The sequence below is a fragment of the Canis lupus genome, chromosome X (genome assembly GCF_011100685.1).
Source record: "Canis lupus familiaris isolate Mischka breed German Shepherd chromosome X, alternate assembly UU_Cfam_GSD_1.0, whole genome shotgun sequence".
NCBI classification, from domain to species: domain Eukaryota; kingdom Metazoa; phylum Chordata; class Mammalia; order Carnivora; family Canidae; genus Canis; species Canis lupus.
The window spans coordinates 115622013-115648754 of record NC_049260.1 but is presented as its reverse complement, the minus strand read 5'-3'; the positions used below and the strand labels follow the sequence as shown (position 1 = coordinate 115648754).

General features: G+C 43.8%; 1 long non-coding RNA gene and 2 pseudogenes across 1 annotated transcript in view; 1 reads left to right on the top strand and 2 right to left on the bottom strand.

Annotated features, from left to right (window-relative positions):
- The window catches only part of LOC119868529, a 39847-nt gene extending 25570 nt beyond the window's left edge, over positions 1-14277 (top strand). Inside the window, exons 3-5 of the long non-coding RNA XR_005386485.1 lie at positions 13066-13192; positions 13376-13616; positions 13960-14277. This is a non-coding gene — a long non-coding RNA (uncharacterized LOC119868529). The remainder of the gene's footprint in view (positions 1-13065; positions 13193-13375; positions 13617-13959) is intronic.
- A 3534-nt stretch (positions 14278-17811) lies between these two features.
- Positions 17812-23415, bottom strand: LOC106558409 (annotated as a pseudogene).
- A 2050-nt stretch (positions 23416-25465) lies between these two features.
- Positions 25466-26053, bottom strand: LOC100683546 (annotated as a pseudogene).
- Positions 26054-26742: the final 689 nt, after the last annotated feature.

Genomic DNA, 26742 nt, shown 5'->3' with positions numbered 1-26742 from the left:
GTGGCTAAATTCAATTCAGAAATCTTTCCGGGAAGTTCGATGGTGGCCACAGACCTACCCAACTTATTGAATTCAAAGTTAATAGTATGAAGCTGATAGTTTGATCTTTATGTATCCGATCCTTTCGTTTGCTTCTTAGTAGCTGTGAACCCATAGTGGATTTGAAGGAATCCACAGTGGGGCACCTGGATGGCTCACTCGGTTCACCATGTGACTCTTGATCTCAAGGTCGTAAATTCTAGCCCCACGTTGGGTGTAGAGATTACTTAAAATGAAAAAAATTCTTGGGTGGTTAAGTATTTGGCTCAGGTCAAGATCTCAGGGTCATGGGATTGAGCCCTGCCTGGGCTCCGTGCTCACTGGGGAGTCTGCTTGAGATTCTCTGCCTCTGCCCCTCCCCCCAGTATCCCGCAAATAAATAAAGCAATCTTTAAAAACATTTTTAAAAATTCTTAAAAAGAAATAAAGGAAGAAACAGCTATCACTCCTAAATCCCCAATAATAGACAATCCATAAATTATAGCTATTCTTATGCACCCCCATGCTTTCTATAGTAATTTGATCTCACAATACCAAATATCTCTAAGCCAGTGCACTGTTTATGGGACACTACCACATACTCTTAGTTCTTTCTTAATTAATTGGGAGAAAAAAAATTCTCATTGCTATCTTTAAGTGAGTAGCATGAATTGGTTCATATTTTGTCAAAATGGGCATTCTTTCTACAACTTCAAAGCAAGAAGAAATACTGTGTTTGGTACTGCCTCAAGGTCAATTCTGCTTGGGCATACATTATACGTACTCCCTTTAAACTTGGAAAATGTCTGATGTATCAAAAGTAACTGGGTTTGGAAGTATTAAGAGGTGATAATCTTTATCATAGCGAAACCAGTGCTCCCAATGTAGCTTCACCTGGTTTGTGAGAAAGAGAGAGGGAGAGAGGGAGATGGAGACAGAGACAGAGACACAGACACAGAGAGACAAGAGCAGGGTCATACAGAGAATAGCACAGCAAATGCCTTTATTCCTACCACCCAAATTGATGATGTAAAAAAGACCTAAAGCAATTCCTAACAATATTGTTAATATAAAAATAAATATGTGAAGTCTCATCTCTTTCATCTCTCCCCAAAGGTACCACCTTGATGTATATAGTTCTGGTCCCTTGCATATCTTTATATTTATATATTTATCCATGAACAATATATAGATTTGTTTTGTGAGAAAACACCATACATGTTATTCTTCATGTTTCTGATTTAACATTTTTATTTTTTTTAAGATTTTATTTATTTATTTATTTATGAGAGATCTAGAGAGGCAGAGATACAGGCAGAGGGAGAAGCAGGCTCCACGTGAGGAGCTCGATGCAGGACTTGATCCCGGGACTCTGGGATCATGACCTGAGTCGAAGGCAGACACTCAACCGCTGAGCCACCTAGGGTCCCTGATTTAACATTTTTTAAACCTTCCCATATTGATGCATAAGAATCCTTTGATTCCGCTTAACTACTAAGTAACAGTCATCATATAACTATATCAAATTAGATTTATCAATTCCCCGATTGATAGACATCTGAGTTGTTTTTGGGTTTTGTTTTGTTTTGGTTTGGTTTTTGGTTTTGTTGTTGTTTTTTTTACCAATATGAACAAGCCACACCCTTGTGATAAACACCTTTCCCTGTCACTTTGTCTTTAGTGCTCTGAGTAGGTGCCGATTTTTCTTCCATGGTGGCCCACTCCTATTTATTTTTCTCCTGGCATCCCCCACTACTTGTAACACCGTATCTTCTGCTATTTGTAATAATGTATCTAGTTATTGTATTCCTTGTTTACTTTTCCTAAGGTAAGCTCTAGGCTGAAAGCAGGGCTGCAATCAGGACCCTGAGATCAAGAGCCCCCTATTGCTTACTTTGTAGGAGCGCCTCCCTCCCCACTGACCGATGGTCTCCATCCAGGGGCTGTTTGCTGTTCCTGTTGCTCCCCAAGGTGCGCATGTTCAGGGACTGGAATATAGCCTCTACTCAGTAATGCTTGTTGAGTAAACGAATGAAACGAAAGCAACGATCAGTGACTTTCTTTAAGGTGAATTCTCGGCCAGGAATCTCCTCCGTCCTTCACACGGATAGGCCTCTGGCAAGTCTGTGCCATGGGTTAGCTAAAAATACCCAGACCTGTCTGGTTCCCCATGGTAAATGTGGCTCAGGTTTAAGCTCAGAATCCGGCTAGATGTGGTATAAAATACCAAGAAGCTAGACCCCAGATGGGCATGTCATTTCCCTGACTCCTAGAGTCACTGGTGATAGAAGTGGCTGTCATTCTTTTTAAATATAAAGTTGTCCCCGGAAGTCTTTAAGGCAGACCTTAAGACAAGCAAAAGCTACTGCAGCAGATACTGCTAGCAGCCTTTCAGTGCCTGTTCTCCAGTGCTTGCTTAGTCAAGGAAGCCAGACTTCCATTCCAGCTCATCGTGTGCCAGATTGAAGACGATCGTTACCAAACTTCATTGTAGCTCAACATGACTGTGTCACTGAGTCCTGGCTAATGAGAGAGGAAGTGTCATTTAGGAGTTCTGGGAGGGCTCCTGAAAAGGGGCGGTGGAGCCCCCTCATTCTGCCCTACTTTGTGCAGTGTGGGTGCTGTCAGCCCAATCGGGATGGGGGCCCCCAAGTGTGGGGTGATGACCAGGTGGAGGCCAGTGGTGCCGGCGGCAAAAGGATTCACCTGGGGGGGGGGCAGTGGGTGGGGGCTGTTTTTATTTTTTTAAGATTTTATTTATTTATTTATTCATGATAGACACACACACACACACACACACACACACACACACACACACACACGAGGCAGAGACACAGGCAGAGGGAGGAGCAGGCTCCATACAGGGAGTCTGACATGGGACTCAATCCTGGGACTCCAGGATCACGCCCTGGGCGGAAGGCAGGCACTTAAACCGCTGAGCCACCCAGGCTGCCCTGGGGGCTGTTTTTAAAGGGGGAAGATCAGGGGCGCCTGGGGGGCTCAGTGGTTGAGTATCTGCCTTTGGCTCAGGGTGTGATCCCAGGGTCCAGGGATCGAGTCCCACATAGGGCTCCCCAAAGGGAGCCTGCTTCTCTGCCTGTGTCTCTGCTTCTCTCTCTCTGGGTCTCTCATGAATAAATAAATAAAATCTTTAAAAAATATGTAAACAGGGAATATGAGGAAGTATGGCAACATATGGAACTCCCTTTTTTTTGGTAACTTTGCATGATTTTAAGTAGCCCATTGGTCAGTTAGGGTCTGTGGGTATTTTGAGGTGGGTCCCTGATGGGCCTGTCAGTATTCAGCTAGGGGCTCACAGGCCCTTTCTACTTTCCATTGCTCAAGCCTGTTTGCCTAAAAGCACCTCTACATTTTGATTGTGTTCCTATAGTCCCCATGGACCATAAAAACTAAGGTTCTCTAGGGTGGAGGAACAGATTCCCAGAAGGTACTTCGGTCCCTACGGACCAAGTGCAACCATCATAACAGCCCTCAATTGTTTATCTATGGGCTTTTTTTTTTTAATGTGAGAATTAAACTTCTAGAGTCAGGTGACCCGAATCCAAACAGATATATCTAGTGAAAGCAATTTCATCCTAACAATCTTGCCATTTAAGAGTAAAAATCTAGATCCCCTGGTACAGGCCACGTCGTAATAGCTGTGTAAACCTGAGCAGCTGACTTTCAGGACCAAAATTTTTTTCCTCTACAAAACAACAGGATAAGCTTAAGACTAAGATCTTTGTCTGCTAGAGAATCCTGTGACCGTATCTAAATACAATCGCGCTGGATTGTGAAGCTAGCATTAGTAAGAAATGAAGCCTGTCTTTACAGTTTGGCAAAAGCTCATTAATTGGATTTTTTTTTTTTTGATCGTCTGAATGCAGGCTAGGCTGAAGTTTATCTTTGTACTATCTAAAAAAAAAAAAAATCCCTAAACAAATCTGTAGGGTAATTGTCGGCTTACTTTAGAAACCAACTGCTTTCTAATTGAAAGTTGGCAGCTTCCTATTTGCATAGAAACAGTTAATGTACTAACTTTAAATTATTTTTAAAAATCTGTTTACTGAAACAGTCTGACAGGGGGGTGCCTGGCTGGCTCAGTCAGTGGATCATACAATTCTTGATCTCAGGGTTGTGAGTTCGAGCCCCACATTGGGTGTAGAGATTACGTAAAAACAAAACCTTAAAGAGTCTGACAAGATATTTTTAATGTTCATATTGCAGTGAGATGGTCCACTGACTACCTTTGACTGAACCTCAGTATTTTTTATTTTCTAAAGACTGGCAGCATGGATAAAGCTGCTTTTCAAAAATTGCAAGAATTGCTTCTTGGGGCTGGAAGAGTACAAGCAGGAATGTCTCTTTGGATTTGGAGTAGGTGGTCTTTCTCTTGGTTCTGGAAGGGATTAATTGGGAGCCCTATTGACATGCAGAAAAGCCAAGTACTACTCTCTGTCCTCTGATATTGGAAGTTATCTAAGTGTAAATAATTTTGGAGTGGAATGCTAACTTATTCTAATAATGCAAACATTTACTTTTGGTGGAGGATGGAGGGATGGCACTGTAAACCCTCACGGGTGTCTGGGGACTTCCACTTCCTCTGGCATGCCCTGGAACAGAACCTGGGAACCGAGGGGAGAGAGAGATGATGGGAGAAGAAACCCTGGCAGCTGACCTGGGAGACACACCATATCACACATATCACACATATCACCATATCACCCTCCATATCAGGGTGTGTCCTCTGGATTTGGGGAGCAATGTCTGATAGTGAGCTCATTTCCTTTTCTGCATTGTAAGAATCTTATGAAATTCTCATTCCCAGCACAATGTATCAACCACTCCAACTTGGGTTTCCATTTGTGTGGGCAGGCTACCTCAGGGAGAGGAGGAAAGGGCTCTGCTTCTGTATTCAGACAGAGGTTTGTGGATGTTGTTGTTCTTTTAGGTTTTTTTTTTTACATTTGCTTTTATTTAAATTCAACTTGCCAACATACAGTATAACCCCCAGTGCTCATCCCATCAAGTGCCCCCCTCAGTGCCCGTCACCCAGTTACCCCATCCCCCCGCCCACCTCCCCTTCCACTACCCCTTGTTCATTTCCCAGAGTGAGGAGTCTCTCATGGTTTGTCTCCCTGTCTTAATTTTTTCCACTCAGTCCTCCTCCTTTCCCTTATAATCCCTTTCACTATTTCTTATATTCCACTAATATTTCTTATATATCCACTAATATTCTTATATTCCATGAGTGAAAGAAACCATGTGATGATTGTTGTTGTTTTTAATATAGTCATTTATTTAAGTAATCTTGACACCCAACGTGGGGCTTGAACTCAAGACCCCAAGATCGAGGGTCATGTGGTCTTCCGACTGAGCCAGGCAGGCACCCCTCAAACAGAGGTTTTTGTAAACTGGAGTGGTTTGGGTTAATGGTAACTAGATGGACCAAAGTCAGCATGGTCCAAAGAAGGAAGCAGCAGTTTGGAGCCATATGTCACAAGGAACAAGCAGGAGAGATAGATAGTCCCCAGTAATCATCTGAAATACACGGGAGGATTAACTAGCAGTTACCTAGGATGACACCTCAAGTTATTCTTTTTTAAAGATTTTATTTATTTATTCATGAGACACACACACACACACACACACACACACACACACACACACACACACACGGCGGCGGGGGGAGGGGGTGGTGGCGGGCAGAGACACAGGCAGAGGGAGAAGCAGGCTCCATGCAAGGAGCCTGACATGCGACTCCATCCCGGGACTCCAGGATCACACCCTGGCCGGAAGGCAGGTGCTAAACCGCTGAGCCACCCAGGAATCCCCCCAAGTTATTTTTTTTAAAGATGTTATTTATTTATTCATGAGAGAGTCAAAGAGACAGACACAAGCAGAGGGAGAAGCAGGCTCCCCTAGGGGAGCCTGATGCAGGATTTGATCCCGGGATCACGACCTGAGCCAAAGGCAGACACTCAACCACTGAGCCACCCAGGCACCTTGACACCTCAAGTTATTTTATTTAAATATTCAAGAAAGGTGATTCCTGGAAGGCTAAAAAATGGGGCACCAGGGTTCCCCAATAATACAGCTGTTCTTTCTCTTCACTGCCCACTCTATGCCAGTTCCTAAGTAAAAGACACTTGATATACATGATCTGGTTTATTGCTCATAACACCTGAAAGGTAGCGTATTCTTTTTATCAGAAAAGGCAAAAGCTTAGAAATATTGAGGGAAATTTGTCTTTACCTTTTCTCACTAGTTCATACTGCACTTCCTTCCAGTACATATGAATTGGTGACAGTTTGGTAGATTACAACACAACTTTGTCAGAATTGCTGATCAATAGGGTTCAGTTCTGGGAAGAACATGGCAATATTTCTGCAATATTTCTGCAATGTCAGAGTCTTTAAAAAATAATTATGCCGAAAGTATGAAATGGAAGAGTCTTTTCAGCTTGGAGTTAAACTAAACTTAGTTTTTTATGATCATATGCAGTTGACCCTCGAACAACACGGATTTGAACTGCATGACGACTTGCATAGTTTTCTTCAATCAATACAGTAAAGTACTGTAAATGCATTTCCTCTTTCATATGATTTTCTTAACATTTTCTTTGTCTAGCTTCCCTTCTCTTAAGAGTACAGTATGTAATACATCTAACATACAAAATATGGGTTAACTATTTATGTTATCAGTAAGGCTCTGGTCAGCAGTGGGCTAATTAGGTTTTGTGGAAGAGACAAGTTACATGTGGAGTTTCGACTGTGGTTGGGGGGTGTTGACACCTCAGCACCCATGTTCGTCAAGGGTCAGCCGTACTTCGTTTTGAATCAGCTGCAGAATAAGAATGAGACTATTGTGTCTAATGTTCTAGTATTAAATGGCTAAAAGTGAGTGGTATTTACTAATGAGCTTCATGATTCCGAAGTTATTGCCGTGCTCTGCAATGAGTCGAGTGTTGCTATTACAGGAGACTGTCTGCAGATTTACTAATGAAAAAATGCAGCAAAAGTAAAAGGCTACAAAAAATAAAATAAAAGGCTGTGTTAGCAATGGATAATAAAATCAGAGAAGCTCTTAATGGTGAGCCGTATTACAGTTGCTGAATCTGTTGCTTTTCTTAAAACATATATATATTTTTTTTTACTGGTTTACTACTGTTTTACTATGGAGGGCTTAACATATTTCTCCTTTTTTTTCTTCTTTCACCAACTAGATGGTTAAAGATTATATGCAGAAATGCACTCAAGTGTAAGTGGAAATGCCTGGCAGTAAAAGTCGATTGGCCTTTTTTAAAATAGGAGAAATATTTATAGCCATTCAAAAAACAGAATTGGTTGACTACAAAGAGTAGAGTGGGAGCTTACACAAGCTCCTTGAGGGACCTTTTCGTCACTTTGTCATATGTATGGTAGCATGGAATCGAGCTAATCACTTGGTATGATTTGAGAAAGGGATGCTATAGTATTCTTATCACTCTCCTGCTCCTCCTTATCACTACCTCCTAACTCTCCATTAAATAGTTTCTTTTTTTCTAAAGATTTTATTTATTTATTTGACACAGAGAGAGAGAGAGAGAGAGAGCATAAGCAGGGTGAGGGGCAGAGGGAGAGGGAGAAGTAGGCTCTCTGCTGAGCAGGAAGCCCAACAAGGGGCTCCATCCCAAGACTCTGGGATCATGACCTGAGCCGAAGGCAGACACTTAACCGACTGAGCCACCCAGGCACTCCCCCCATTAAATAGTTTCTTAGGAAGCCCCCCAAGTTGTATGTACAGTGTAGGGCAACACTGCAGCCTGTCAGGTCGATGAGGATTCAAATGGGAGAGAGAGGTAGTCAGGCTGCCTCGAGACAAGGTGAGTCAATGTGGACCGAGCTTAATCTGGAGGTGCAGTCACATGCAGAGCCAATAGGGGCACGGGTCCTGATCGAAATCAAACCAAAATCTTGTTCTTAGGCAGGAAGCCAAGCAGTTTCAAATGATTTGGCAGATTAGGGCAAGAGTCCCTGGGTAAGTCTGAGCAGGGTCAGCAGACCAGAGACTGGCAGCCTGTGCATAAGGCAGGAATGAAGCAGGCTGGGGGTTGGACTTTGGGATTAGGGTCTACATTTCAGCACGACTAGTTTCTAGTGAGTATTGTGGCTGCTTGCCGAGCTTGCAGCGGTCAGCATCCTGGAATGGAAAGGGTCAAAGCCTCTTTGGACCTCCTGCACCTAATCTTCAGCGAAGGAGGCTGGACCTCTTTCCTTTGGGATCCCCCGGTGCCCGTTGTGTGTGATGATAGTCCACTCTCTGGATGTGTTAAGTACAGACTGCACTTGGTCTGGGGGAGCTTCTCCCAGGATCACTGCCATCCTCTCCTTTACCAACTTCTCTACCCAGGATTCTAACTTCCTCCTCTCTCAGATCTTGACAGCTAGAATCTTGGCAGTTGGGCTCTTCTTTTTTGGCAGTATGTTTTTTAAGATGCTGTTACTTGAGCCCTGTGACCCTTGAGCCACATAAGAAATGCATTACCAGTATCTCTGGTCAGTGTCTCTGCCTTCTCCATCTTGAATTCGAGGACTTCTACAAATGTCAACAAAGAGTTATTGAGTGTCTTTTAGAGAAACTGATATGTATTCGGGCGCTTGGGTGGCTCAGTGGTTGAGCATCTGCCTTTGGCTCAGGGCGTGATCCTGGGGTCCTGGGATCGAGTCCCACGTCGGGCTCCCTGCAGGGAGCCTGCTTCTCCCTCTGGCTATGTCTCTCCCTCTCTCTCTGTATCTCTCATGAATAAATAAATAAACTATTAAAAAAAAACCTTGATGTGTATTCAACACTATAAGGGATACAAAAAGGCACATGTGATATAGCAATTTCCATTGGGGACCATTCCATCTTGGAAAAAGATGGAAAATACAGCCACAAATATTTCAAGAATAATTCAAGGCAATATACAAGCAGGTGCCAAATTAATTGGACAGCCCATAAGTATGGCGTGGTTTTACAGTTGCCCCAAGGGTTTCGAGTAGGAGGGGGAAATCTTCAGAGTTTAACAAATAAATGGGACACCTGGGTGGCTCAGTCAGTTAAGTGTCTGCCTTCATTCAGGTCATGATATCTGGGTCCTGGAGTGGAGCCTGCATCTCTCTCTCCCTCTACACCCCCCTCCCTATTGTTTGTACTTTCTCTCTGTGTCAAATAAAGAAAGAAAGAAAATCTTTAAAAGTAAATAGAAATGCACTGACCAATCTGGTAGCCACTGGCGACTATTGCAAATTAAATGCATTAAAGTTAAACAAATCAAATTTCGCTTTCACAGTTGCACTAACCATATTTCAAGTGTTCAATAGCCAGAGGCAGCTGGGGGCTACCAGAGTGGGTAACACAGATAGAACACTTCCATCATCACAGAACTTTTGGGTGCACAGCGCTGGTCTACTGTCCATATAGTTCACCATTCCTCTGTGCTATCCCTTGCTGCAGTAATGATGTAAATAAGCATGGGGGTGATTACATGCTCCTAAGCCCTTGCACAGAAAATTGTTTGGGGCTACAGCAAAGAATACTAGAAGAAGTTTCACAAAAGCAAAAAGTGGAGGCGAGTTTTGAATGCCAGGCAGGGAACTGGGCTTAGTCCCTATATTGGTTTCCTATTGCTATGAAGCAAGCTGCCAAAATTAACAACTCACAGTCCACATGGGTCAGAAGTCCAGGCACGACTTAGCTGAGTCCTCTGTGCAGTGTCACCAGAGAGCAATCAAGGTATTGGCCAGGACTTCAGCCTCATCCGAGGCTTGAGATCCTCTTTCGGACTTGTTGGTTATTGGAGAATTCAGTTTCTTGAAGCTCTGGAACTGAGGTCCTCAGCCCCAGTCGGCCTGCTTTTTAGTCGGCCTTCCATTCCCTGCCACACAACCCTCTACGTAACATGGCAGTTTGCTTCTTTGCTGGAGAGTGTCTGCTGCTGCCCCTCTGGGCTCTGAACTCTAGTCCCAGTTTTATTTATGTATTTAGTTCATTAGTTATTTCAAAGATTTTATTTACTTATTTATTTGAGAGAGAGAGAGAGAGAGTGCGTGTGCATGAGCAGGGAAAGAACAGAGGGAGAGGGACAAGCAGATTCCCCACTGAGCATGGCGCCAGACATGGGGCTGGATCCCGCCACCCTGACACCACAACTGGAGCCAAAACCAGGAATCTGATGCCCAACAGACTGAGCCACCCAGTCACCCCTCTAGTTCCAGTTATAAAGGGCTCAACTGATTAGGTCAGGCCCACCTAGGAAAAACTTCCCTTTTGATTAACTTAAAAGCAACTGAATAGAGACTTTAATAACGTCAGCAAAATTTCTTCACGTTTGCCATGTCATAGCATACTCCTATTCATATGAGTGAAATCCCATCCTATTTACAGGTCCTGGCCACACTCAAGGGGGGAGGATTATGCAGGGTTTATACACCAAAGGGGTGTTTTAGCATTCCATCTGCCACAATTCTGTATGTTTTAAGAAAGAAGTGGGTTTTCTGACTATGATAGTTACAAGGTGGGAAGATGAGACTGTTATGCTTTCAATAGGCTGTTTATTCCCTCTCCAGTTATTTGGTCTCCAGTTGACATAATGTCCAATTAAAACATTGGTCTTCTTGGGCACCTGGGTGGCTCGGTTGGTTAAGCATCAGACTCTTGGTTTCAACTTAGGTCATGATCTCATCAAGCCCCACATCAAGCTTCGTGCTCAGCATAGAGTTTGCTTGTCTCTCTCCTTCCCCCTCTGCTCCTCCCCCTGCTCCCATGTGCTTGCTCTTGCTCTCTCTCGCTCTCTCTCTCCCAAATGAATAAATAAATGTTAAAAAAAATAAATAAAACCTTGGCCTTCTGAGATGAGTGAAAGGAAGTGGGAGATACAGGCTTCCAATTCTGGAATGAATAAGTCATTGGGATGGAAGGCAGAGCATAGGGAATATAATCAGTGGTATTGTGATAGGGTTGTATGGTGACAGATGGTAGCTACACTTGAGGAGAGCTCAGCATAATGTATACACTTGTTGCACCATTATGTTGTGCACCTGAAACTAATGTAACATTGTGTGTCAACTACACTGAAATAAAAAGAAAGGAAACCTTGACCTTCTGGTCTTACCATCTTGGCTATTAATGCATAGTCTTAAAATGGATGTTTTCATGCTTTTGAAACCTAATTATACTTAAAAATCAAAATGGTAAGTTGGGCATTCATTTTTTAAGTACAAAAGGAACACATGCCTCTAGTTAAAAAAAGTAAAACAAGAGAGAAGCACATTGACTACAGAGTAAAATTGACCCACCTCCCACCAACCACCCCTTTCTCACTCCCCAGAAATATTCTTTCAGATTCTTTATTGAGTATATACAGAAGCACATTCTATATTTTGATTTTTATTTATTTATTGAAGATTTTATTTATTCATGAGAGACACAGAGAGAGAGGCAGAGATATAGGCAGAGGGAGAAGCAGGCTTCCTGTGGGGAGCCTGACGCGGGACTTGATCCTAACACCCCTGGATCACACCCTGAGCCAAAGACAGACGCTCAACCACTGAGCCACCCAGGTGCCCCTTTATTTTAAAATTTTATGCTTATTTTCTGCAATTCAGCATGGATATAGGCATTCCTCCGTGTCAATACCTACAGACAGTCCTCTTTCACATATTACATTCACATGTGTGTATGTTTATATATAAATTTAACTATATATATCCATAGCCATACAAAATCATGAATGTAAAGATCGTAAGGGGTCGTTCTAAAGGATAAGCTATTGCAGAGAAGAAATGCTCGCATACAAGCTCCTTATCCTATCCTTGTAATAAATTGTTGTTTGGTCTAACCCTGGCTTTAGCCTCCTCAGAACTAAGGAGAGACCATCTTTAAACTCACCTGAATCTTTAATCTTTGTTTTATGTCAAGAGCTATTTTCAGACCATAATCACAGCTCCGGAGCTTTAAAGCATCGCGGCAATTCGATATCAAAAGGATTTGACTTTGTTCTTTCTAGGGAGACAGACAAAAATGCCTGCTTGAAATAATCAAATGGCAGCGGAGTTGGCTCTTTCTAATCCCTGCTTTCTCCCCGGATAAGGGAGGATGAAGAAGAAATTGTTCAAGGAGAAGAGAAATAGAACGTCTCTCTGAAGTCTTCTGTCCGTAGCCTTTTCCATAGCCTTAGGCCGGTCCAGGGACGCCGTGTCATCTCTGGTCCTAGCACCAAGCCTGTTGCTTAGCCAGGGAAGACTGAAGAAGCCCGAGCCAGATGTTTTGCTGCAAACCAGCTTTTCTGCCGATGCTGATCTGACCATTGGATTCTGACAAGCGGCTTCTTGCCTTGTTCCTTATGATTAAGGTGCCATTTGGGGACATTTTGGTGAATGAAAAGGAGGTGCTATTAATAACTAACCTGGGCACTCAAGGCTTGACCTGGGCTGCCCTGTGCAAACTGGATGTGCGATCGTTCCACTCATGATCAGGGGGCGCCTGGGCCCCAGCGAATGAGGATCACGTTACTGTGCTTTGAGTGGGGACTCACCGGTCACCATCCTAAGCACTTTGCTTACAGCGTCTTAGCTAATCCTCGCCGTCAGCTACCCTACTGGATATTGCTCTTATCCCGCCCATCCTACAGATTAGGAACCCCAGTTCCCACCGCTAGGTCCCCTCGCACAGCAACAAATTGCAGGGATTTGGAGAAGGTGAATGGGGTATCAGCTTGAAAATAAGGAGGGGTGGGCTGCGTGGAGGGATTGAGTGGTGGTAGAGATGAATCCTGCAGGCGGTGCTTTTGGGCTGAAAGGGTTTCTTCAGGAGGTCAGGGGAAGGTGGGCTCATAGATTATTTCTGCCATGCTCAGTGATTCTTTTCTATATGACAGCGTATCAGTGTGGAGATGCGAGCCACCCAGCACCTCCGGCTCCCTTTGGATGCCCAGGGGTGGGTGACATGCGAGGCCTGTGGCACAGTACGATGACAGATTGGCCAATGATGTCAGCCCTCTCCAATGCCATCCTCCTGAACCCACAGATCTCCTCGTCAGGGGCAAGCTAGGCCCAGGGATTGTTGGCTGTTTATGTGCTCGGAATTCCAGGAGCCCGTATCCGCTGTATTGCAACTCAAAGGCAGGGGCCGAACCATCTTGGCATCTCTCCAGGTGACTGTCACAGTGCTAAGAACAGACAGATGGTCAACAAGAGGTTTTTTTGGTATCAGTTTTCTTTCTTTCTCTTTCTTTCTTTCTTTCTTTCTTCTTTCTTTCTTTCTCTTTTTTTTTTTTTGGTAATGGTTTTCTAATGCTGCCATAACATAGGAACAGCACAGGTTTAATGTCTTACAGGAAGTCAGAGGTCCGAGATGGGTCTCCCTGGCTGCAGTCAAGGTGTCGGCTGGGCTGTGTTCCCTCTAATGGCCGTAGGGGATGATCCACTTCTGTATTTCTTGGCTCACGGCCCCTTGCTCCGTTTTGGAAGCCAGCACAGCACGACCTCTCTAGAGGCTGCCTCCCTCTTCCGCCTTGAGGACTCTTACAGTGACGTTGGGCCCATCCAGATAATCCTGCATGATCGCCTCATCTCAAGGTCAGTTGACTGAATAACTTTAATTCCCCCTGGCTGTGTAACAGAACATAGTTTCTGGGGCTTAGGATGTGGACATCTTCCAAGGGCCGTTACAGGGCCCCTTCACAGGTGGGAGGGAGGAAGCAGGGAGGATGCACTGGCTCTCCCTGTATCCATTCTCCATTGCTGATGTAGCGCATTTGTAACAAACTTAGTGGCTTAAAGAGCACCGAGTTACTATCTTAGAGTTCTGGATGTCAGAAGTCTGAGATGGGTTTCACTGGGCTAAAATCAAGGTGTCAGTCAGCAGGGCTGCATTCCTTTGGCGGTGCTAGCCTAGCATCCATTTCCTTGCCTCTTCCAGCTTCTAGAGGCCATCTGTGTTCCTTGGCTCATGGCCCCTTCTTCCATCTGCAAAGCCAGCAACATGTGGTTGAATCATTCTCACGCTGAAGTGTTATAACCTGCTTCTGGCAGCACATCTCCTCCCTTGGCTCTTGCTCTCCTACCGCCTTGTACTTCTTAGGACCTTTGTGTTGACATTGGATCTGCCCAGGTCATGCAGGATAGTGCTCTCATCTCAAGATCAGGTGATCAGCAGCCTTAATTCCCTTTGCCATACAACCTACTTATGGAATCTGGGAATTAGGACCTGGACCTATGTTCTGCCCATGCCCTTTAAAAATCCCCCCCCCCAAATGTTTAAATATGTACAAAAAAATATATATAGAGAAAACATAATGAATCACCATTTACTCATCCCTGAGCTTTGGACTCAGTTCATTTTTTAAAAGCAAGCTCTAAGCCCAACATGGGGCTTGAACTCACAACCCCAAGATCAAGAGTCACATGCCCTACCAACTGAGCCAGCCAGGCACTCCTTGGACCTTGTTCCTTTGAAGTTATTCTGTGAGTGGTTGAAATGTTATTTCCTACAATAAGTGCTAGTCAGCTTTATTTCTAAATTATTTCTATTTCTTCTTATATAAACATTATAGTTTGAGATTATGAAGTTGTTTAAACATTTTTGTAGACTGTATTTAATATTCATAGTGGTTATAAATGATATGAAGTAGTATTTCTAAACACCCTTAAGGCAGAATGTCGTATTTAAAAACCATGAAAAGTAGGAAGGACACAAAAAACTAATATTGTGACATCCTCATGTACAAAAGAATACCTCTGAAAACAAATTTATAGGGAATATTTTTCAGAGCTTACAATTTTATTTTATTTTTTAAAGCTTCTATTTATTTATTCATGAGAGACAGAGAGAGAGAGAGAGAGGCAGAGGCATAGGCAGAGAAAGAAGCAGGCTCCATGCAGGGAGCCCGTTGTAGGACTCGATCCCGGGACTCCAGGATCACGCCCTGGGCCGAAGGCAGGCACTAAACCGCTGAGCCATCCAGTGATCCCCCAGGGCTTACAATTTTAAAGTCTATGGTTTATTAGAAACTTATTTACAAACCCCATGTCTGGATTGTAGTTTATATTTTAAGACAATCTACATTACATTTTCCCAACTTTATTGAGATATAATTGGCATACAACGTCATGTAAGTTTGAGATGTACAAAGTGATGATCTGATGCACATATATATTGTGACATTGACAGTCTACATTATTAAACCCAAGAACACATAGTCTTAAAGTCAAAAATACTCTAATTGTATGCATTTTCATTCAAAATTCTAAGATTCACAATGTAGAAAGATTTTTTTTAAGGATTTTATTTATTTCTTTGAGAGAGAGAAAGCATGAGAGAGCAAGAACACCATCAGGGAGTAGGGGTAGAGGGAGAAGCAGACTCCCCACTGAGCAGGAAGCCAGATACAGGACTTGATCTCAGGACCCTGGGATCATGACCTGAGCTGAAGGCAGACGTTTAACCAACTGAGCCACTCAGGTTCCCCTTTTCTCTTTTCTTTTCTTTTCTTTTCTTTTCTTTTTTCTTTTTTCTTTTCTTTTCTTTTCCTTTCCTTTCCTTTCCTTTCTTTTCTTTCTTTTCTTTTCTTTTCTTTCTTTCTTTCTTTCTCTCTCTCTCTCTCTCTCTTCTTTCCTTCTTTCTTTCTTTCTTTCTTTCTTTCTTTCTTTCTTTTTCTTTCTCTTTTTTGTAGAAAGCTTTAAAAAAAATCTCTTGATAGCTCCATTATGAGGTGTCCAGATGCTGTTTTCCACTTGTGCTTATCACCTTGCTTTTATTTCTTCCCAGAGCCTTGTTGGACTTTACAATATCTACAATTCCTGCCAAAGGAGGTACTTTTGTTCAGGTTTTTGCTGTCACTGTAACAGTAGATCTGACTTTGTGTGTTCTGTGTGTATATGTGTTTGTATTAGTCAAGCTCATGCTCATTTTGGCGGGAGCATACCACCTGGAATTTGTGATATCTTAACTTACTATGGGCTTATTTCACACTTGCAGAAAATCTGATGTGGATGTTTCTGTTTCGGAAGCCCTCTTGGACAGCCCTACCACCAGCCATGAACTTGAGGACTGGGCTTCTTCCATCATTTCGGACTGCTTCAGTCCCACCCATGCAGATGGGAGAGAGAGGGATAATGTGGGAAATTGCATGGGGGCAGTTTAGGGGCCAGCCTGGAAGTGGTATGTGTCACTTCCACCACACTCCCTTGGCCAGAACTGGGTCGTGTGGTCTCGCGTACATGTAAGGGTGGGCCAGAAGATGTAGTCTTCGTGTGGGCACTGGAGAACAGTGAAATTGTGTGATGAGCACATAGTAGTGGTCTTGTGAAGAGGGTTTCCAGATCTTAGATCCACTTTTAGGTTTAGCATCTTATCTTACAAAAGTGGAAACTGAGGCACAGTTATGGGGGAAGCCTTGCACAAGACTATAGAGAAAGTGCCACGTCAATATTCTAAAACTTAGTATGTAGATAGCAATTGGGATTAGTTCAGACCCTTCCTAGCATCATCTGGACCAAACTTCTACTTGGCAGAAAATTGGAATCTCATTAACAGCACCCCTACCATCGCTCTAATGAAAAGTCAAAATTTTTTTTTTTTTAGTTAAAAAATGAAGGGAGGTACAAGTTTACAAATGCCAAGGTAAATGTATACGTAATTTCTTAGTATTTTAATGTAAGTTTTATCTTTCCAGTCATGGACTAGTATGGCATTATTTTATTTTATGGTGCTAAACAGTTTTTTTCTGCCCATTAATGAGTTTTGTTCACATTAAGTAGCATTTTTGAAAAATATGCATGAGATATAAAACTAGAATATTTAATATTCATCCTTGCTATGCTTTAATGTCTTGCCCAAGAGTTCAAAAAGGAAATGGCATTTGTGTCCTGTATATGCCAGTATTTCTAAACCTTTCCATTAGTATTCGCATTAGAGATAAGTGAATGAAAATAAAAATTATCTGGAAATTGAAATGTTTCTTCATTAAATTTGAAGTTTTCATTTTCCAGAATATATTATTTTGTGATTTCAGCTCTCATAATCTTGTTATTACCATATGACCAATACATAATACATAAATTATAGATGTGGAAAGATTTGGTTTGGGGGGTTGGAGTGAGGTAGCGAATGGAGAAGAAAAATAAATACAAGTTCTATGAGATTTTTCCTTCTTCCTACTGAGGGAGCATCTGAGCTCTCTCTATGGCTACAGTGGGATAAATACTACTGCTCCATATCTATGTCCTGTTAGCTCCGAGCCAGCTTCTGCATGCTAAAGTTGAAAAATTCTTGAAAAGCTTTGTTTTCCTAGCTACTGTCAAAACACTTTCTGTGGCCATGTGCCTCCATCGCGGGCTAGTGTTTGTTTTAGCTACATCGATAGAAATGTAGTGTACACATCTAATCCCATATCTAGGAGGAATCACGGCCACTCCAGCACGCTGCACATTTACAATAACAGCGAGAAAACAACACTAATACCTAACAAATTTTTTTAAAGATTTATTTATTTATTTATGATAGACAGAGAGAGGCAGAGATACAGGAGGAGGGAGAAGCAGGCTCCATGCCGGGAGCCTGACGTGGAACTCGATCCCGGGACTCCAGGATTGCGCCCTGGGCCAAAGGCAGGCGCCAAACTGCTGAGCCACCCAGGGATCCCCCTAACAATTTTTTTAACAGTCATCTTTGATTGGATGTTAATTCTCAATTAGGATAGGAAAGGATTCCAGAGTTCCAGGCTAAGGTCATGGTCAGGAATGCAGAATGTGCGTCCACACTGGGCCCTGTTCAGTGGTATTGGTGGAGCCTCTCATGATCGAGTTCCTTGTAATGACGGCAGTAGTTGAAAAGCACGTAAGCCACAAGCACCACCGACGCCCCCTTTCTTCACATTGACATACTTGTAATACCCACAGTGACCTCTCTGAAAAGCACCAGCAATGCCTTTCGGGGTGAAATCCCACATCAGTATCCAGCTTGGGAGCTCTCCTAGTTTCACATCCACGAGCTGCTTCCCATTCACTGGTACAGGTGATGCCGTCTTGGAGGCCTGGGTGTCCGCTATGGATACCCAAGAATTACTGAGTTGTTATGTGCCAGTCAATTATTGACTATGTTCTAAACGATGGATGGTCACTCAGTTAATTGTCAAAACAAGAGGGTACATCTCTCATATACTCCTTTTTAAGAACAAAGAAAACCTTCCCAGAAGCCTCCAGCAGATTTCCTGTAAAGTCTGGTTGGCCAGAATTATATCACTTGCCCATGCCAAACCAAACGTTTACCGAGAGGAATGTTTGGTTTAGAAAGTCCAATCAAAACTCATCTCCCAAGTATGGGGAAAGAAATGATAATTCAGAGGAGGTTGAGCAAAAACCTGGGTTGTGCTGGCAAGGAAGAAGGGGAAAGTTCAGGCTATTGGGTAGGAGGCCAACAGTGTTTACCACAGTAGCCAGGGAGAAAGGAGTGGATATCAAGAGAATCTAATTTGAAGACATTTTTTCAAACTCTAAATATTGAACTGAAAATAAAATTCCATTAGTATTTGTGCTATTTAAAAATAATGAACATCAACCAAAATAGCTGCAAATTTTCTGGGCACCTCTACTTAATTTCTTCTTAATGGCTTGCAGTGTAACTCTAGGCAAGTTCACTTAAGCATTTGGCATTTCTTCTCTGGATATGACAACCCAATAATGAGACTTTTTAATTCAAGAAACTAGAACTGTCATTCTGTGCTTTTCGTTCATCCCAGATGTCCACAGCTTGATCTATTTAATTTCCTCCATCGCCAGGATTCACTAAGGGTAGGAGGGAACATTTCAATAACCACTGAAAGAATCTGGAAAGACCTCACCTCTCCTGCATTGGAGGGCCGAAGAGCCTGATACCCACAGGCATTTATGGGCAGCGACATCTGTATAAGCCTTCCGTTCCCTAGCTCTGGGGTACAGTCTTCTCCCTTCCTTCTGGTGCATGATCCCACCCACTTAGCATTACAGTGATTTTGGCCCAGTCCTCTCAAGCATTTGGGGACCACCACCAGTTTGTCCAACTGTGGGAGCACTCATGAAATTCAGCAGCCTTGTAGGCAATCTCTTTTTCTCAAACCTGTATAGACGCCTTTCCACGTCTAATGTTTATGGTAGTTGAAATTGTACTTTGCCCAACTGTTTCCTGATTTTTTTCACCCACCTTCATTCTCCGCTCATAATGGTGCTAAGTTTCCCGTAAATCTTTTTGGATTTTATCTGTGATGAGTGAGTCTTGTCCTGTGGCCAGTGCTGCATGGACGTTCCACCTTGCCTGCCAGTATTCCCACAGCCCTCCTCCCTGGTGAGTTCATCTCCCCAACTCGCAGGTGATCAATAAAGCACTAGACTACATTTCTGTTCTCAGGAGTGGCACCTGATGGACCGTTCCCCCCCCCCCCCCCGCAATCCTTCCTGTTGTTTTCCTTGGGGACACCACATATTGATTCTAGGGAGGCTGAACCATTCCACTTTGGAATCGCCCATCCCAACTACTTTTCCAGGAACAGCTGAAACGAATTGCCTTCTTTTCTCACCAGATACTGCTTTTGACTCAGAGTATACCTAGGCTAATCATTAACTTTTTAAAACAAATTCTGCTTCTAATGGCATCTGGATTTTTCGGACAATTTACCTTCAAAGGATGAAGGTCAGGGAGTATCAAATATGCTTGTGAATACAGGATGCTGTAGGTATTTCCAGCTGCCTACTAGGTTTAGGAGAGTGCAGTTTGCTCAGTGCGGAAGGTGCGGTTTCAATCCAGTCCCATCCCATACAGCCGTCCCCAGTCATGGCCAGGGTGCTACTTCCCTCTTGGCTCTGCACATTATTCCTAAGGCACTTAATTATTTGTGGGCAGAGTCTTAAGAAGAAGCAGGGCTAATCATCGCTAGCTGACCTTCACGTTCAGCCTGGGTGCTAAGCCGCAGCTGCAGAAGCAAAACTCACAGGAAATGCACACACTCGAACCCTTCAGAAGCTTATTTTATACAAGTAGATTTTATAAATAACCACAAGCTCTTTCTATCTATCAAATCTCAACACCCAGCCGCCCCTGTGTTCCCCGGAGAAGTGTGCACTCCCTAGAGGAACGCCGAGAGAGACGAGAGAAGAAAGCCTTGGGGTTTGCTGCTCTGACTCTTGTCACCCCAAGCTGCAAATGTTTGCGTGTGCCATGACAGGTAGCTCCCGATTACTGCACTCCTTATCTTAAAGGGAAAAAAATTAGGATTGAGTTTCCCTGCATTGCGTTTTATCTGCATTTCCAGAAATACAGTGTGCTTCGGGGAGGGGGGGAAAAAGATCACTGGGCCAACATTCATCATCAGAAGAAGACTGTAAGAGGAATTCTTGAGCATGGTGCTTTTCAAACTACCTTTTTGAGCAAGAATGATAATTTCTCCTTTAGAGCATCGCACATTTAAAACACACTCCTGGTGATTCTGGATTCCTGGGATCGAGTCCTGCATCGGACTGCCTGCTTCTGCTGCCTCTGCCTGTATCTCTGCCTCTCTCTCTCTCTCTGTGTCTCTCATGAATGAATAAACAAAATCTTAAAACAAAACAAAACAAAACAAAAAACCATGCTCCTGAGCATCTGGATGGCAAAGAGAAGGAGAAGGGGCCTCCTCATCTAAAGGTTAATGGATACTTGTTTGTTCTGGGTGGGATCCGGGACTGAGAAGTGATGTGTGATGGAGTCTCTGCGTCAAATCCTCAGCTGGCCTATCCATTTTGCAGCCTCCCCTTAGCTGGTTAAGTGGCCAACGGTCTCTCTTACCCACTGAACTTTCTGCAGGGCCTCAATGCTTACAGCACTTTTAAAACCACCCATCTATTTTGCTTGCTTTCCCCCCCCCCCAAAGGCTCTGCTGACAAATGGAATGGCCACAAGTGTCTGAAGAAGGGAGGGGGTCTCACTCCGAGGGTGTTGGGGGAAGCAGGGGGTGGGTGTCTTAGTGTACTGCACTTCTGAGCGGAGGTCTTTATAATGTGGTTTTGTCTTTTTTTTTTTAAGATTGTATTTATTTATGCATGAGAGACACACAGAGAGAGGCAGAGACATAGTCAGAGGGAGAAGCAGGCTCCCTGTGGGGAGCCCGATGCGGGACTCGATCCCGGGACCCTGGGATCATGACTTGAGCCAAAGGCAGATGCTCAACCACTGAGCCAGCGAGACGTCCTGTAGTTTTGTCTTTTCATTTCTTTTTGTCCCTGAGTGCTCTGTACAAAGATTCAGAGTAACCTCACGCTCTCCTTCTCTGTCCCTAACACTGGCACCCAGGGCCCTACCCACGCGAACCCCCTATGTCTGCAGTTGTCGGGATTCTGAGCCCTGGGGCCTGGACACCACGCTGGGCAGACTGACAGCGACTGGGACGCAGTGGCGGGCTGGCTTAGCCATTCCACATGTCCTCGAATCTGTAATAATTGTCCCTTTTTAAAAAGATTTTATTCACGAGACACACACACACACACACACACAGAGGCAGAGATATAGGCAGAGGGAGAAGCAGGCTCTGTGCGGGGAGCCTGATGTGGGACTCGATCCCGGAACCCCAGGATCCCGCCCTGAGCCCAAGGCAGACGCTCAACTGCTGAGCCCCCCAGGCGTCCCTGTAGTACTGTCCTTATGGCTCCTACCTCTTTGCCCTGTGCTAGTTGGGCTAGGGTGTTGCATGGTTTCCTCGGTTTCATCTCGCAGGCATTCTACTATCTTCCCGCTATCCAGGATTCCTTAGAAATCTCAGTCTCCTGCCCGCTGCCTTTCTGATTTCTCTGGCACCCCAACGGCCTTTTCTCTCCCACCGCACCCCCTGCCCCAGCAATCGTTTTCGATAATTCCGAGAGGATCCCGAGAGGAAAGACAGGCGGATGGGTGCTCAATCCATCTTTTAAAACTCCAAGCCCAGATGTCTCTATCTCCTTTTGAAATCATCTATTAGGGGGAATGTTCTTCATGCCTTATCAATCAGACAGAAAGAAGTCAACCTTGTTAAGTATTCTAGTTCAAGGAGCTTCCTAAGCACTTTGCACAGATTATCTGCTAATCTATCTGATTACATAGTCATCATCTGAGCTAGTGGCCTTTCAGTCAGCCTCTCTTGGAGCTCAGTGGGTGCTCTGGGGGACTTTGTTCTCACTCATGCCCAAGACCTATCCCAGAGGTTCCTGTGCTGGTTTATGTTCCCACCCTTTTTGGTGATGTCCTTGCTAAATATCATAATTACGGAGATAAGCTGTGGTGTTGAACTTGACCACAAAATGTCACAACAGCCTCAGTTTTTTTTAAGGATTTTATTTATTTATTCATGAGAGACAGAGAGAGAGAGAGAGAGGCAGAGACACAGGCAGAGGGAGAAGCAGGCTCATGCAGGGAGCCCGATACAGGACTCGATCCTGGGATTCTAGGATCATGCCCTGGGCCAAAGGCAGGTGCTCAATCGCTGAGCCACACAGGCATCCCCAGCCTCAGTTTTCCTACCATTGCTTCACTATTGCTCTGTTAACACAGAGGTGTGGAACATCCCTGGTTACAGAAGTCAACAGAGAGATTTTAGTTTATCTTATTTTTAAGATTTTATTTATGTATTCATGAGAGACACACAGAGAGAGGCAGAGACACACAGGCAGAGGGAGAGGCAGGCTCACTGCGGGGAGCCTGATGCGGGACTCGATCCCAGGACCCCAGGATCACGCCCTGAACTAAAGGCAGACATTCAACCACTGAGCCACTCAGGTGCCCCCAGCAGAGAGATTTTAAAGGCAAGTTTAATCTCCCATGAAAAAAAAATCACTCTTTTATCTTACAATAGTGATTATTTTTGGATATATAGATGAAGCCACACTGATTTAATCCCTACTCTGCCCGCCATCAAAAAAGTCTCTTTCTACAACACTCTGTAAAGTCATTTTCTTTGTATTTCCCCATTCCACTCGGAGTGATTGAGCTGTGGGTACCCTTGAAACTTTGGAGTTATACAGCCTGACACTACTACATGTAAAGGATATATTGGAAAATATCAATAATGAAAATGGACCAATGAGGTCTCCTCCACTGGTGTAGCAATTTTTCTATTTGCATAAAGAGGGCTGCGTGTAAACAGAAAAAAAAAAAAAAACCACCAAGCAAACAACCCAACACTGTTTTGAATTAAGAAAGCTTTTTAACTCAAATCCCTCGATCTGGAAACACTGGAGTCATCTTCAACTATACACTGGTTGCCCACTAGTAGGTTTCTCTTCTGTGCTCACCGCCAGTGTTCTCCTTCGGGACTTCCACATTTCGTGGCCAGACAGTTCCAGTAGCCCCTGACTGGTCTCCTTGACTCTGATCCACTCCGTTCATCAGCAGCTTCATCAGCTTACAATGAAAAGCAACGTTCCCTTGCTCCTTGTCTCTCAACCATCAGCCCTGTTCCTTTAGCTCTTTTAACTCCTGCTTCTGGTTACTGAGAAGCTTCTAAAGAACTATATATGTCACTGTCCCTTGATTTACTAGTGTTGTACATGGTACATCTCCACCTTCTCCCAGGATGGTTTTTTCGCTTTTTTTTTTAAAAGCTCCTCTGTTGATTCCTTTTGTAACTCGAAGTAATATATTAACAAACTTACCTTCGAACAACTTCAGACAGTATTTCTGAACGACTCATGTGGTAAGAGGATGCTTGGTAGGCCTGCCGCACAGCTGTGATGCTTGGGACATGTCTTCTCTGCTCGCTTAGGTTGATACACTGCCTCCTGACTGCATGTCTTTGTCTGCTTACTCCCTTATACATTCTGTTAGCTTTCCGAGAGGAACATGGATTTCAGCACGTTTGAAAATTCATCTTATCCTTTTCTCAACATTGAGAAATACTTTGGCTGTGTGGGGGTTTTTATTTATTCATTATTATTTTTTTATTATTTTTTAATTTTTATTTATTTATGATAGTCACAGAGAGAGAGAGAGAGAGAGAGAGAGAGAGAGAGAGAGAGAGAGGCAGAGACATAGGCAGAGGGAGAAGCAGGCTCCATGCACCGGGAGCCCGATATGGGATTCGATCCCGGGTCTCCAGGATCGCGCCCTGGGCCAAAGGCAGGCGCCAAACCGCTGCGCCACCCAGGGATCCCTATTTTTTAATTTTTAAGAAAGATTTCATTTATTTATTTGAGAGAGAGAGTGCACGTACAAGCAGGGTGGAGGGGCAGAGGGAGAAGCAGACTCCTTGCTGAGCAGGGAACTGGATGTGGGGCTCGATCCCAGGACACCAAAATCATGATCTGAGCCAAAGGCAGACAGTTGACCAACTGAGCCACTCAGGTGTCCCTGAAATACCTTTTTTTTTTTAATTTTTAAATTTCTGTTCTGAAATGTCACAATGATGTGTCCGGATGTGGAACTTGTCACCTTGAATCTGGGCTGGGCACCTACTGGGCTCCTACGCTCGGGCCACTGAAGTCCATTTGCTCCAGGAAGTTTGCTTTTGTTTCTTCTCTCAATTCCTCCTGTCTGCTCTGTCTTTCCAGAACATCTGTTTGTTGGGTGTTAGGCAGCCTGTATTGAATTTCTTTTACACTTTTCCTCGTAGTTTTCTTCTTTCAGTTCTCTTCTGCCTAGAAGGAGATGTCCATATTATATTTTAACTACATTTTACATTTAGTGGCCATATTTTTAAGTTTCAAGAACTTTTTTTGATTATACCTATTTCATAACATCTTCTTGCTTTTTTTTTTTTCTTGTGGATGCAAAACACTTTGCTCTTGGGCTGCTACTTCCGCCCCCTCACGGACGGAAATGCTGGCTATAGCTACTCCTGCTGGAGCTCTTTTTCTTATCGTCTTCCTCTTCCTCCTCCTCTTCCACCTTCCTTTCTTCCTCTCTTCCTGCTCCTCCTCCTCTTCTGTCCTCTGAATCACTTCTATTTCCTTTGCTATCACTTTTTTCCGGCTTTACTGAAGCATATTGAAATATAGCACATAGAAGTTTTAGGTGCCCATTGTGATAATTAGAGTGAAATGTGTGTAGAGAAGAGATTTAACATATACAGTGAAATGATGATCACATAAGGTTAGTTAACAGGTCAATCCTCTCACATAATTACCATTGTCTTTTGGTGACAGCTAAGGTCTACTCTCTTTCAGCTCGCAAGTGTACGACCGAGCACTGTGAGTTCTGGTCACCACGCTGTACGTTAGATCCCAGAACTTATTCATCTTATAGCTGGAGGTCCGTATCCTTTGATCCACATCTCTCCATTTCCACCCTCCCCACCCCTGACAGCCACCAATCTACTTCTTGTTTCTATGAGTCCGGCCTTTTTAGATAACACACATGAGTGAGAGCATAGTGTTCGTTCTTCTCCATCTGCCTTACTTCACTTAGTGTGATGCCCTCAAAGTCCATCCCCACTGTTGCAAAAGGAGAAATCCTACTTTGTTTTGTTTTGTTTTATTGATGCTGAAGCCCGGGTCTGGACTGCATACTTCCACAGTGGGTACAGCCGCTGCATCTGCTGCTGCTTCTTGGTCATCAGGTTCTCCTCACGCTTGTTCAGTTGGCGGCACATGACACGTGTCTTCTGGGGCCACAGATCCAGGGGCTTGGCTTTCTTACCTGTACAATTTCCTGAGCTGCTCTTTCTGCGTCTGGTTGATGATGGTGAGAACACGGTCAATGGATCTTGGAGAACTCGGAAGCCGTGCCACCTGTCACTTTGGTGACGCACAGCTGGAACAGCTCCAAATTCAGGTCTTCCAGGTGTGTAAGCAGTTCCTTCTTTTTTTTTAAAGTTTGTTTTAAGATTTTATTTATGTATTCATAGACACAGAGAGAGAGAGAGAGGCGGAGACACAGGCAGAGGGAGAAGCAGGCTCCATGCAGGGAGCCTGACGCGGGACTCGATCCTGGGACTCCAGGATCACACCCCAGGCTGCAGGCGGCGCCAAACCGCTGCGCCACCGGTGCTGCCCAGCAGTTCCTTCTTGCTGTGAAAGTCTTGAGCCTTAATCTTGGCCATGTCTGCACAATCCGCTGCTAGGATTTCCTACTTTTGTAAGGCAGAATAATATTCCATCACACACACACACACACACACACACACACACACACACATTTTCTTTTTTTTTTTTTTTTTTTAATTTTTTATTTATTTTATGATAGTCACAGAGAGAGAGAGAGGCAGAGACACAGGCAGAGGGAGAAGCAGGCTCCACGCACCGGGAGCCCGACGTGGGACTCGATTCCGGGTCTCCAGGATCGCGCCCTGGGCCAAAGGCAGGCGCCAAACCGCTGCGCCACCCAGGGATCCCACATTTTCTTTATTTATCCATCAGTCAGTTCTTTCTTCAGGTCTGTTAATATTTGCTTAATATTATTTAGGTGCTCCATTGTTGGGCGTACATATATTTACAATCATTATATCCTTTTGATGAGCTGACCCCTTTATCATTATACAGTCACCTTCTTTTGTCTTGTGACAGGTTTGATTTAAAGTCTGCTTTGATAGAAGCATAGTTACCTTGGTCTCTTTTGGTTTCTATTTTCATGGAATATTTTTTTCCTATTCCTTCACTTTGGGTTTCTACGTAGGTGCCCTTAAATCTGAAGTGAGTCTCTCGTAGGCAATATATAGTTACATCTTTTTAAAAAACCTTTTTAGTCACTCTATGCCTTTTGATTGGAGAATGTAATCCATTTGCATTTAAA